We start from the raw sequence: 12,059 nt of genomic DNA on the forward strand, positions 1-12,059 counted from the left end.
ACACCTTTAAGGTGATTGAGAAAAATTGTTTGGTCAATAAGACGGTCGAAATCAACTAAATGTTCGTAAAAACCTAGTCTAAAGTAAGACTTGGCAGCCGAGTGTTTTGGCCTTTGCTGATTATTGTCACTATCTCCTTGTCTAAAAATTAGGAATAATGGAGAATGCGGGCATCGATCACGCTACTTCTCGCATGCTAAGCGAGCGCTCTACCATTTGAGCTAATCCCCCTCTACACAGAGCGCTTGGGTCGAATTGCCATAAGGCTGACACTGCATTTAAACGCTTTTCAAACCTCCCAGGACAATGAACACATGCTACGATAATTATCAAATTATGCCGCAAGCTCAGACCAAACAAGACGAGGTGGCCGAGTGGTTAAGGCGATGGACTGCTAATCCATTGTGCTCTGCACGCATGGGTTCGAATCCCATTCTTGTCGCATTCCTCTTCTTTTTGACCAAATACATTTACAAGTCACCACCACGAAATTCACATCTGTTGCCCTAGTTCCAATTTGGTTGGAGCAAAGGGCTCAGATTGTCAAGACCTCATCTAAAGCCAACCCTGTAATGTAACAGAGGATTCTTCTCAACCCATCAACATACGTTTTTACAACACCTTTAAGGTGATTGAGAAAGATTGTTTGGTCAATAAGAAGGTCGAAATCAACTAAATGTTCGTAAAAACCTAGTCTAAAGTAAGACTTGGCAGCCGAGTGTTTTGGCCTTTGCTGATTATTGTCACTATCTCCTTGTCTAAAAATTAGAAATAATGGAGAATGCGGGCATCGATCCCGCTTCTTCTCGCATGCTAAGCGAGCGCTCTACCATTTGAGCTAATCCCCCTCTACACAGAGCGCTTGGGTCGAATTGCCATAAGGCTGACACTGCATTTTAACACTTTTAAAACCTCCCCAGGACAATGAACACATGCTACGATAATTATCAAATTATGCCGCAAGCTCAGACCAAACAAGACGAGGTGGCCGAGTGGTTAAGGCGATGGACTGCTAATCCATTGTGCTCTGCACGCATGGGTTCGAATCCCATTCTCGTCGCATTCCTCTTCTTTTTGACCAAATACATTTACAAGTCACCACCACGAAATTCACATCTGTTGCCCTAGTTCCAATTTGGTTGGAGCAAGGGGCTCAGATTGTCCACACCTCATCTAAAGCCAACCCTGTAATGTAACAGAGGATTCTTCTCAACCCATCAACATACGTTTTTACAACACCTTTAAAGTGATTGAGAAAGATTGTTTGGTCAATAAGAAGGTCGAAATCAACTAAATGCTCGTAAAAACCTAGTCTAAAGTAAGACTTGGCAGCCGAGTGTTTTGGCCTTTGCTGATTATTGTCACTATCTCCTTGTCTAAAAATTAGAAATAATGGAGAATGCGGGCATCGATCCCGCTTCTTCTCGCATGCTAAGCGAGCGCTCTACCATTTGAGCTAATCCCCCTCTACACAGAGCGCTTGGGTCGAATTGCCATAAGGCTGACACTGCATTTAAACGCTTTTAAAACCTCCCAGGACAATGAACACCTGCTACGATAATTACCATAAAATGCCGCAAGCTCAGACCAAACAAGACTTGGCGGCCGAGTGTTTTGGCCTTTGCTGATTATTGTCACTATCTCCTTGTCTAAAAATTAGAAATAATGGAGAATGCGGGCATCGATCCCGCTACTTCTCGCATGCTAAGCGAGCGCTCTACCATTTGAGCTAATCCCCCTCTACACAGAGCGCTTGGGTCGAATTGCCATAAGGCTGACACTGCATTTTAACACTTTTAAAACCTCCCAGGACAATGAACACATGCTACGATAATTATCAAATTATGCCGCAAGCTCAGACCAAACAAGACGAGGTGGCCGAGTGGTTAAGGCGATGGACTGCTAATCCATTGTGCTCTGCACGCATGGGTTCGAATCCCATTCTCGTCGCATTCCTCTTCTTTTTGACCAAATACATTTACAAGTCACCACCACGAAATTCACATCTGTTGCCCTAGTTCCAATTTGGTTAGAGCAAAGGGCTCAGATTGTCAAGACCTCATCTAAAGCCAACCCTGTAATGTAACAGAGGATTCTTCTCAACCCATCAACATACGTTTTTACAACACCTTTAAGGTGATTGAGAAAGATTGTTTGGTCAATAAGAAGGTCGAAATCAACTAAATGTTCGTAAAAACCTAGTCTAAAGTAAGACTTGGCAGCCGAGTGTTTTGGCCTTTGCTGATTATTGTCACTATCTCCTTGTCTAAAAATTAGAAATAATGGAGAATGCGGGCATCGATCCCGCTTCTTCTCGCATGCTAAGCGAGCGCTCTACCATTTGAGCTAATCCCCCTCTACACAGAGCGCTTGGGTCGAATTGCCATAAGGCTGACACTGCATTTTAACACTTTTAAAACCTCCCCAGGACAATAAACACATGCTACGATAATTATCAAATTATGCCGCAAGCTCAAACCAAACAAGACGAGGTGGCCGAGTGGTTAAGGCGATGGACTGCTAATCCATTGTGCTCTGCACGCATGGGTTCGAATCCCATTCTCAGCGCATTCCTCTTCTTTTTGACCAAATACATTTACAAGTCACCACCACGAAATTCACATCTGTTGCCCTAGTTCCAATTTGGTTGGAGCAAAGGGCTCAGATTGTCCACACCTCATCTAAAGCCAACCCTGTAATGTAACAGAGGATTCTTCTCAACCCATCAACATACGTTTTTACAACACCTTTAAAGTGATTGAGAAAGATTGTTTGGTCAATAAGAAGGTCGAAATCAACTAAATGCTCGTAAAAACCTAGTCTAAAGTAAGACTTGGCAGCCGAGTGTTTTGGCCTTTGCTGATTATTGTCACTATCTCCTTGTCTAAAAATTAGAAATAATGGAGAATGCGGGCATCGATCCCGCTTCTTCTCGCATGCTAAGCGAGCGCTCTACCATTTGAGCTAATCCCCCTCTACACAGAGCGCTTGGGTCGAATTGCCATAAGGCTGACACTGCATTTTAACACTTTTAAAACCTCCCCAGGACAATGAACACATGCTACGATAATTATCAAATTATGCCGCAAGCTCAGACCAAACAAGACGAGGTGGCCGAGTGGTTAAGGCGATGGACTGCTAATCCATTGTGCTCTGCACGCATGGGTTCGAATCCCATTCTCGTCGCATTCCTCTTCTTTTTGACCAAATACATTTACAAGTCACCACCACGAAATTCACATCTGTTGCCCTAGTTCCAATTTGGTTGGAGCAAAGGGCTCAGATTGTCCACACCTCATCTAAAGCCAACCCTGTAATGTAACAGAGTATTCTTCTCAACCCATCAACATACATTTTTACAACACCTTTAAGGTGATTGAGAAAAATTGTTTGGTCAATAAGACGGTCGAAATCAACTAAATGTTCGTAAAAACCTAGTCTAAAGTAAGACTTGGCGGCCGAGTGTTTTGGCCTTTGCTGATTATTGTCACTATCTCCTTGTCTGAAAATTAGGAATAATGGAGGATGCGGGCATCGATCCCGCTACTTCTCGCATGCTAAGCGAGCGCTCTACCATTTGAGCTAATCCCCCTCTACACAGAGCGCTTGGGTCGAATTGCCATAAGGCTGACACTGCATTTAAACGCTTTTAAAACCTCCCAGGACAATGAACACCTGCTACGATAATTACCATAAAATGCCGCAAGCTCAGACCAAACAAGACTTGGCGGCCGAGTGTTTTGGCCTTTGCTGATTATTGTCACTATCTCCTTGTCTGAAAATTAGGAATAATGGAGGATGCGGGCATCGATCCCGCTACTTCTCGCATGCTAAGCGAGCGCTTTACCATTTGAGCTAACCCCCCTCTACGCAGAGCGCGTGGGTCGAATTGCCATAAGGCTGACACTGCATTTAAACACTTTTAAACCCTCCCAGGACAATGAACACATGCTACGATTATTATTAAATTATGCCGCAAGCTCAGACCAAACAAGACGAGGTGGCCGAGTGGTTAAGGCGATGGACTGCTAATCCATTGTGCTCTGCACGCATGGGTTCGAATCCCATTCTCGTCGCATGCCACTTTTATTAGACCAAATACATTTACAAGTCACCACCACGAAATTCACATCTGTTGCCCTAGTTCCAATTTGGTTGGAGCAAAGGGCTCAGATTGTCAAGACCTCATCTAAAGCCAACCCTGTAATGTAACAGAGTATTCTTCTCAACCCAACAACATACGTTTTTACAACACCTTTAAGGTGATTGAGAAACATTGTTTGGTCAATAAGACGGTCGAAATCAACTAAATGTTTGTAAAAACCTAGTCTAAAGTAAGACTTGGCGGCCGAGTGTTTTGGCCTTTGCTGATTATTGTCACTATCTCCTTGTCTGAAAATTAGGAATAATGGAGGATGCGGGCATCGATCCCGCTACTTCTCGCATGCTAAGCGAGCGCTCTACCATTTGAGCTAATCCCCCTCTACACAGTGCGCGTGGGTCGAATTGCCATAAGGCTGACACTGCATTTTAACACTTTTAAAACCTCCCAGGACAATAAAAACATGCTACGATAATTATCAAATTATGCCGCAAGCTCCTATTAAACAAGACTTGGCAGCCGAGTGTTTTGGCCTTTGCTGATTATTGTCACTATCTCCTTGTCTGAAAATTAGGAATAATGGAGGATGCGGGCATCGATCCCGCTACTTCTCGCATGCTAAGCGAGCGCTCTACCATTTGAGCTAATCCCCCTCTACACAGAGCGCTTGGGTCGAATTGCCATAAGGCTGACACTGCATTTTAACACTTTTAAAATCTCCCAGGACAATGAAAACATGCTACGATAATTACCATAAAATGCCGCAAGCTCAGACCAAACAAGACGAGGTGGCCGAGTGGTTAAGGCGATGGACTGCTAATCCATTGTCATCTGCACGCATGGGTTCGAATCCCATTCTCGTCGCATTCCTCTTCTTTTTGACCAAATACATTTACAAGTCACCACCACGAAATTCACATCTGTTGCCCTAGTTCCAATTTGGTTGGAGCAAAGGGCTCAGATTGTCAAGACCTCATCTAAAGCCAACCCTGTAATGTAACAGAGTATTCTTCTCAACCCATCAACATACGTTTTTACAACACCTTTAAGGTGATTGAGAAACATTGTTTGGTCAATAAGACGGTCGAAATCAACTAAATGTTTGAAAAAACCTAGTCTAAAGTAAGACTTGGCGGCCGAGTGTTTTGGCCTTTGCTGATTATTGTCACTATCTCCTTGTCTAAAAATTAGGAATAATGGAGGATGCTGGCATTGATCCCGCTACTTCTCGCATGCTAAGCGAGCGCTCTACCATTTGAGCTAACCCCCCTCTACGCAGAGCGCGTGGGTCGAATTGCCATAAGGCTGACACTGCATTTAAACACTTTTAAACCCTCCCAGGACAATGAACACATGCTACGATTAATATCAAATTATGCCGCAAGCTCAGACCAAACAAGACGAGGTGGCCGAGTGGTTAAGGCGATGGACTGCTAATCCATTGTGCTCTGCACGCATGGGTTCGAATCCCATTCTCGTCGCATTCCACTTTTATTTGACCAAATACATTTACAAGTCACCACCACGAAATTCACATCTGTTGCCCTAGTTCCAATTTGGTTGGAGCAAAGGGCTCAGATTGTCCACACCTCATCTAAAGCCAACCCTGTAATGTAACAGAGGATTCTTCTCAACACATCAACATACATTTTTACAACACCTTTAAGGTGATTGAGAAAAATTGTTTGGTCAATAAGACGGTCGAAATCAACTAAATGATCGTAAAAACCTAGTCTAAAGTAAGACTTGGCGGCCGAGTGTTTTGGCCTTTGCTGATTATTGTCACTATCTCCTTGTCTGAAAATTAGGAATAATGGAGGATGCGGGCATCGATCCCGCTACTTCTCGCATGCTAAGCGAGCGCTCTACCATTTGAGCTAATCCCCCTCTACACAGAGCGCGTGGGTCGAATTGCCATAAGGCTGACACTGCATTTAAACGCTTTTAAAACCTCCCAGGACAATGAACACCTGCTACGATAATTACCATAAAATGCCGCAAGCTCAGACCAAACAAGACTTGGCGGCCGAGTGTTTTGGCCTTTGCTGATTATTGTCACTATCTCCTTGTCTGAAAATTAGGAATAATGGAGGATGCGGGCATCGATCCCGCTACTTCTCGCATGCTAAGCGAGCGCTCTACCATTTGAGCTAATCCCCCTCTACACAGAGCGCTTGGGTCGAATTGCCATAAGGCTGACACTGCATTTTAACACTTTTAAAACCTCCCAGGACAATGAAAACATGCTACGATAATTACCATAAAATGCCGCAAGCTCAGACCAAACAAGACGAGGTGGCCGAGTGGTTAAGGCGATGGACTGCTAATCCATTGTGCTCTGCACGCATGGGTTCGAATCCCATTCTCGTCGCATTCCTCTTCTTTTTGACCAAATACATTTACAAGTCACCACCACGAAATTCACATCTGTTGCCCTAGTTCCAATTTGGTTGGAGCAAAGGGCTCAGATTGTCAAGACCTCATCTAAAGCCAACCCTGTAATGTAACAGAGTATTCTTCTCAACCCATCAACATACGTTTTTACAACACCTTTAAGGTGATTGAGAAACATTGTTTGGTCAATAAGACGGTCGAAATCAACTAAATGTTTGAAAAAACCTAGTCTAAAGTAAGACTTGGCGGCCGAGTGTTTTGGCCTTTGCTGATTATTGTCACTATCTCCTTGTCTGAAAATTAGGAATAATGGAGGATGCGGGCATCGATCCCGCTACTTCTCGCATGCTAAGCGAGCGCTCTACCATTTGAGCTAATCCCCCTCTACACAGAGCGCGTGGGTCGAATTGCCATAAGGCTGACACTGCATTTAAACGCTTTTAAAACCTCCCAGGACAATGAACACCTGCTACGATAATTACCATAAAATGCCGCAAGCTCAGACCAAACAAGACTTGGCGGCCGAGTGTTTTGGCCTTTGCTGATTATTGTCACTATCTCCTTGTCTGAAAATTAGGAATAATGGAGGATGCGGGCATCGATCCCGCTACTTCTCGCATGCTAAGCGAGCGCTCTACCATTTGAGCTAATCCCCCTCTACACAGAGCGCGTGGGTCGAATTGCCATAAGGCTGACACTGCATTTAAACGCTTTTAAAACCTCCCAGGACAATGAACACCTGCTACGATAATTACCATAAAATGCCGCAAGCTCAGACCAAACAAGACTTGGCGGCCGAGTGTTTTGGCCTTTGCTGATTATTGTCACTATCTCCTTGTCTGAAAATTAGGAATAATGGAGGATGCGGGCATCGATCCCGCTACTTCTCGCATGCTAAGCGAGCGCTCTACCATTTGAGCTAATCCCCCTCTACACAGAGCGCTTGGGTCGAATTGCCATAAGGCTGACACTGCATTTAAACACTTTTAAACCCTCCCAGGACAATGAACACATGCTACGATTAATATCAAATTATGCCGCAAGCTCAGACCAAACAAGACGAGGTGGCCGAGTGGTTAAGGCGATGGACTGCTAATCCATTGTGCTCTGCACGCATGGGTTCGAATCCCATTCTCGTCGCATTCCACTTTTATTTGACCAAATACATTTACAAGTCACCACCACGAAATTCACATCTGTTGCCCTAGTTCCAATTTGGTTGGAGCAAAGGGCTCAGATTGTCCACACCTCATCTAAAGCCAACCCTGTAATGTAACAGAGGATTCTTCTCAACCCATCAACATACGTTTTTACAACACCTTTAAGTTGATTGAGAAAGATTGTTTAGTCAATAAGACGGTTGAAATCAACTAAATGTTCGTAAAAACCTAGTCTAAAGTAAGACTTGGCAGCCGAGTGTTTTGGCCTTTGCTGATTATTGCCACTATCTCCTTGTCTAAAAATTAGAAATAATGGAGAATGCGGGCATCGATCCCGCTACTTCTCGCATGCTAAGCGAGCGCTCTACCATTTGAGCTAATCCCCCTCTACACAGAGCGCTTGGGTCGAATTGCCATAAGCCTGACACTGCATTTAAACGCTTTTAAAACCTCCTAGGACAATGAAAACATGCTACGATAATTACCATAAAATGCCGCAAGCTCAGACCAAACAAGACGAGGTGGCCGAGTGGTTAAGGCGATGGACTGCTAATCCATTGTGCTCTGCACGCATGGGTTCGAATCCCATTCTCGTCGCATTCCACTTTTATTTGACCAAATACATTTACAAGTCACCACCACGAAATTCACATCTGTTGCCCTAGTTCCAATTTGGTTGGAGCAAAGGGCTCAGATTGTCAAGACCTCATCTAAAGCCAACCCTGTAATGTAACAGAGTATTCTTCTCAACCCATCAACATACATTTTTACAACACCTTTAAGGTGATTGAGAAAAATTGTTTGGTCAATAAGACGGTCGAAATCAACTAAATGTTCGTAAAAACCTAGTCTAAAGTAAGACTTGGCGGCCGAGTGTTTTGGCCTTTGCTGGTTATTGTCACTATCTCCTTGTCTGAAAATTAGGAATAATGGAGGATGCGGGCATCGATCCCGCTACTTCTCGCATGCTAAGCGAGCGCTCTACCATTTGAGCTAATCCCCCTCTACACAGAGCGCTTGGGTCGAATTGCCATAAGGCTGACACTGCATTTAAACGCTTTTAAAACCTCCCAGGACAATGAACACCTGCTACGATAATTACCATAAAATGCCGCAAGCTCAGACCAAACAAGACTTGGCGGCCGAGTGTTTTGGCCTTTGCTGATTATTGTCACTATCTCCTTGTCTGAAAATTAGGAATAATGGAGGATGCGGGCATCGATCCCGCTACTTCTCGCATGCTAAGCGAGCGCTCTACCATTTGAGCTAACCCCCCTCTACGCAGAGCGCGTGGGTCGAATTGCCATAAGGCTGACACTGCATTTAAACACTTTTAAACCCTCCCAGGACAATGAACACATGCTACGATTATTATCAAATTATGCCGCAAGCTCAGACCAAACAAGACGAGGTGGCCGAGTGGTTAAGGCGATGGACTGCTAATCCATTGTGCTCTGCACGCATGGGTTCGAATCCCATTCTCGTCGCATTCCACTTTTATTTGACCAAATACATTTACAAGTCACCACCACGAAATTCACATCTGTTGCCCTAGTTCCAATTTGGTTGAAGCAAAGGGCTCAGATTGTCCACACCTCATCTAAAGCCAACCCTGTAATGTAACAGAGTATTCTTCTCAACCCATCAACATACGTTTTTACAACACCTTTAAGGTGATTGAGAAAAATTGTTTGGTCAATAAGACGGTCGAAATCAACTAAATGTTCGTAAAAACCTAGTCTAAAGTAAGACTTGGCGGCCGAGTGTTTTGGCCTTTGCTGATTATTGTCACTATCTCCTTGTCTGAAAATTAGGAATAATGGAGGATGCGGGCATCGATCCCGCTACTTCTCGCATGCTAAGCGAGCGCTCTACCATTTGAGCTAACCCCCCTCTACGCAGAGCGCGTGGGTCGAATTGCCATAAGGCTGACACTGCATTTAAACACTTTTAAACCCTCCCAGGACAATGAACACATGCTACGATTATTATCAAATTATGCCGCAAGCTCAGACCAAACAAGACGAGGTGGCCGAGTGGTTAAGGCGATGGACTGCTAATCCATTGTGCTCTGCACGCATGGGTTCGAATCCCATTCTCGTCGCATTCCACTTTAATTTGACCAAATACATTTACAAGTCACCACCACGAAATTCACATCTGTTGCCCTAGTTCCAATTTGGTTGGAGCAAAGGGCTCAGATTGTCCACACCTCATCTAAAGCCAACCCTGTAATGTAACAGAGTATTCTTCTCAACCCATCAACATACATTTTTACAACACCTTTAAGGTGATTGAGAAAAATTGTTTGGTCAATAAGACGGTCGAAATCAACTAAATGTTCGTAAAAACCTAGTCTAAAGTAAGACTTGGCGGCCGAGTGTTTTGGCCTTTGCTGATTATTGTCACTATCTCCTTGTCTGAAAATTAGGAATAATGGAGGATGCGGGCATCGATCCCGCTACTTCTCGCATGCTAAGCGAGCGCTCTACCATTTGAGCTAACCCCCCTCTACGCAGAGCGCGTGGGTCGAATTGCCATAAGGCTGACACTGCATTTAAACACTTTTAAACCCTCCCAGGACAATGAACACATGCTACGATTATTATCAAATTATGCCGCAAGCTCAGACCAAACAAGACGAGGTGGCCGAGTGGTTAAGGCGATGGACTGCTAATCCATTGTGCTCTGCACGCATGGGTTCGAATCCCATTCTCGTCGCATTCCACTTTTATTTGACCAAATACATTTACAAGTCACCACCACGAAATTCACATCTGTTGCCCTAGTTCCAATTTGGTTGAAGCAAAGGGCTCAGATTGTCCACACCTCATCTAAAGCCAACCCTGTAATGTAACAGAGTATTCTTCTCAACCCATCAACATACGTTTTTACAACACCTTTAAGGTGATTAAGAAAAATTGTTTGGTCAATAAGACGGTCGAAATCAACTAAATGTTCGTAAAAACCTAGTCTAAAGTAAGACTTGGCGGCCGAGTGTTTTGGCCTTTGCTGATTATTGTCACTATCTCCTTGTCTGAAAATTAGGAATAATGGAGGATGCGGGCATCGATCCCGCTACTTCTCGCATGCTAAGCGAGCGCTCTACCATTTGAGCTAATCCCCCTCTACACAGAGCGCGTGGGTCGAATTGACATAAGGCTGACACTGCATTTAAACACTTTTAAACCCTCCCAGGACAATGAACACATGCTACGATTATTATCAAATTATGCCGCAAGGTCAGACCAAACAAGACGAGGTGGCCGAGTGGTTAAGGCGATGGACTGCTAATCCATTGTGCTCTGCACGCATGGGTTCGAATCCCATTCTCGTCGCATTCCACTTTTATTTGACCAAATACATTTACAAGTCACCACTACGCAATTCACATCTGTTGCCCTAGTTCCAATTTGGTTGGAGCAAAGGGCTCAGATTGTCCACACCTCATCTAAAGCCAACCCTGTAATGTAACAGAGGATTCTTCTCAACCCATCAACATACGTTTTTACAACACCTTTAAGTTGATTGAGAAAGATTGTTTAGTCAATAAGACGGTCGAAATCAACTAAATGTTCGTAAAAACCTAGTCTAAAGTAAGACTTGGCAGCCGAGTGTTTTGGCCTTTGCTGATTATTGCCACTATCTCCTTGTCTAAAAATTAGAAATAATGGAGAATGCGGGCATCGATCCCGCTACTTCTCGCATGCTAAGCGAGCGCTCTACCATTTGAGCTAATCCCCCTCTACACAGAGCGCTTGGGTCGAATTGCCATAAGCCTGACACTGCATTTAAACGCTTTTAAAACCTCCTAGGACAATGAAAACATGCTACGATAATTACCATAAAATGCCGCAAGCTCAGACCAAACAAGACGAGGTGGCCGAGTGGTTAAGGCGATGGACTGCTAATCCATTGTGCTCTGCACGCATGGGTTCGAATCCCATTCTCGTCGCATTCCACTTTTATTTGACCAAATACATTTACAAGTCACCACCACGAAATTCACATCTGTTGCCCTAGTTCCAATTTGGTTGGAGCAAAGGGCTCAGATTGTCAAGACCTCATCTAAAGCCAACCCTGTAATGTAACAGAGTATTCTTCTCAACCCATCAACATACATTTTTACAACACCTTTAAGGTGATTGAGAAAAATTGTTTGGTCAATAAGACGGTCGAAATCAACTAAATGTTCGTAAAAACCTAGTCTAAAGTAAGACTTGGCGGCCGAGTGTTTTGGCCTTTGCTGGTTATTGTCACTATCTCCTTGTCTGAAAATTAGGAATAATGGAGGATGCGGGCATCGATCCCGCTACTTCTCGCATGCTAAGCGAGCGCTCTACCATTTGAGCTAATCCCCCTCTACACAGAGCGCTTGGGTCGAATTGCCATAAGGCTGACAC

The 12,059-nt window shown here is 44.2% G+C and overlaps 16 non-coding genes across 16 annotated transcripts; all 16 read left to right on the forward strand.

The window, feature by feature from the left end:
- Positions 1 to 360: 360 nt before the first annotated feature.
- Positions 361 to 442, forward strand: trnas-gcu (transfer RNA serine (anticodon GCU)). Its single transcript has one exon. It is a non-coding gene; the product is annotated as a tRNA-Ser (tRNA).
- A 536-nt stretch (positions 443 to 978) lies between these two features.
- On the forward strand, positions 979 to 1,060 carry trnas-gcu (transfer RNA serine (anticodon GCU)). The gene has a single exon. It is a non-coding gene; the product is annotated as a tRNA-Ser (tRNA).
- Positions 1,061 to 1,868: 808 nt separating this feature from the next.
- trnas-gcu (transfer RNA serine (anticodon GCU)) lies at positions 1,869 to 1,950 on the forward strand. The gene has a single exon. It is a non-coding gene; the product is annotated as a tRNA-Ser (tRNA).
- Positions 1,951 to 2,486: 536 nt separating this feature from the next.
- On the forward strand, positions 2,487 to 2,568 carry trnas-gcu (transfer RNA serine (anticodon GCU)). Its single transcript has one exon. It is a non-coding gene; the product is annotated as a tRNA-Ser (tRNA).
- Positions 2,569 to 3,104: 536 nt separating this feature from the next.
- Positions 3,105 to 3,186, forward strand: trnas-gcu (transfer RNA serine (anticodon GCU)). The gene has a single exon. It is a non-coding gene; the product is annotated as a tRNA-Ser (tRNA).
- Positions 3,187 to 3,994: 808 nt separating this feature from the next.
- Positions 3,995 to 4,076, forward strand: trnas-gcu (transfer RNA serine (anticodon GCU)). The gene has a single exon. It is a non-coding gene; the product is annotated as a tRNA-Ser (tRNA).
- Positions 4,077 to 4,884: 808 nt separating this feature from the next.
- Positions 4,885 to 4,966, forward strand: trnas-gcu (transfer RNA serine (anticodon GCU)). The gene has a single exon. It is a non-coding gene; the product is annotated as a tRNA-Ser (tRNA).
- A 535-nt stretch (positions 4,967 to 5,501) lies between these two features.
- Positions 5,502 to 5,583, forward strand: trnas-gcu (transfer RNA serine (anticodon GCU)). The gene has a single exon. It is a non-coding gene; the product is annotated as a tRNA-Ser (tRNA).
- An 808-nt stretch (positions 5,584 to 6,391) lies between these two features.
- Positions 6,392 to 6,473, forward strand: trnas-gcu (transfer RNA serine (anticodon GCU)). Its single transcript has one exon. It is a non-coding gene; the product is annotated as a tRNA-Ser (tRNA).
- Positions 6,474 to 7,554: 1,081 nt separating this feature from the next.
- On the forward strand, positions 7,555 to 7,636 carry trnas-gcu (transfer RNA serine (anticodon GCU)). Its single transcript has one exon. It is a non-coding gene; the product is annotated as a tRNA-Ser (tRNA).
- Positions 7,637 to 8,171: 535 nt separating this feature from the next.
- On the forward strand, positions 8,172 to 8,253 carry trnas-gcu (transfer RNA serine (anticodon GCU)). Its single transcript has one exon. It is a non-coding gene; the product is annotated as a tRNA-Ser (tRNA).
- An 808-nt stretch (positions 8,254 to 9,061) lies between these two features.
- Positions 9,062 to 9,143, forward strand: trnas-gcu (transfer RNA serine (anticodon GCU)). The gene has a single exon. It is a non-coding gene; the product is annotated as a tRNA-Ser (tRNA).
- Positions 9,144 to 9,678: 535 nt separating this feature from the next.
- On the forward strand, positions 9,679 to 9,760 carry trnas-gcu (transfer RNA serine (anticodon GCU)). Its single transcript has one exon. It is a non-coding gene; the product is annotated as a tRNA-Ser (tRNA).
- A 535-nt stretch (positions 9,761 to 10,295) lies between these two features.
- Positions 10,296 to 10,377, forward strand: trnas-gcu (transfer RNA serine (anticodon GCU)). The gene has a single exon. It is a non-coding gene; the product is annotated as a tRNA-Ser (tRNA).
- Positions 10,378 to 10,912: 535 nt separating this feature from the next.
- trnas-gcu (transfer RNA serine (anticodon GCU)) lies at positions 10,913 to 10,994 on the forward strand. The gene has a single exon. It is a non-coding gene; the product is annotated as a tRNA-Ser (tRNA).
- A 535-nt stretch (positions 10,995 to 11,529) lies between these two features.
- On the forward strand, positions 11,530 to 11,611 carry trnas-gcu (transfer RNA serine (anticodon GCU)). The gene has a single exon. It is a non-coding gene; the product is annotated as a tRNA-Ser (tRNA).
- Positions 11,612 to 12,059: the final 448 nt, after the last annotated feature.

The sequence above is a fragment of the Pungitius pungitius genome, chromosome 12, assembly GCF_949316345.1.
Source record: "Pungitius pungitius chromosome 12, fPunPun2.1, whole genome shotgun sequence".
Lineage (NCBI taxonomy): Eukaryota > Metazoa > Chordata > Actinopteri > Perciformes > Gasterosteidae > Pungitius > Pungitius pungitius.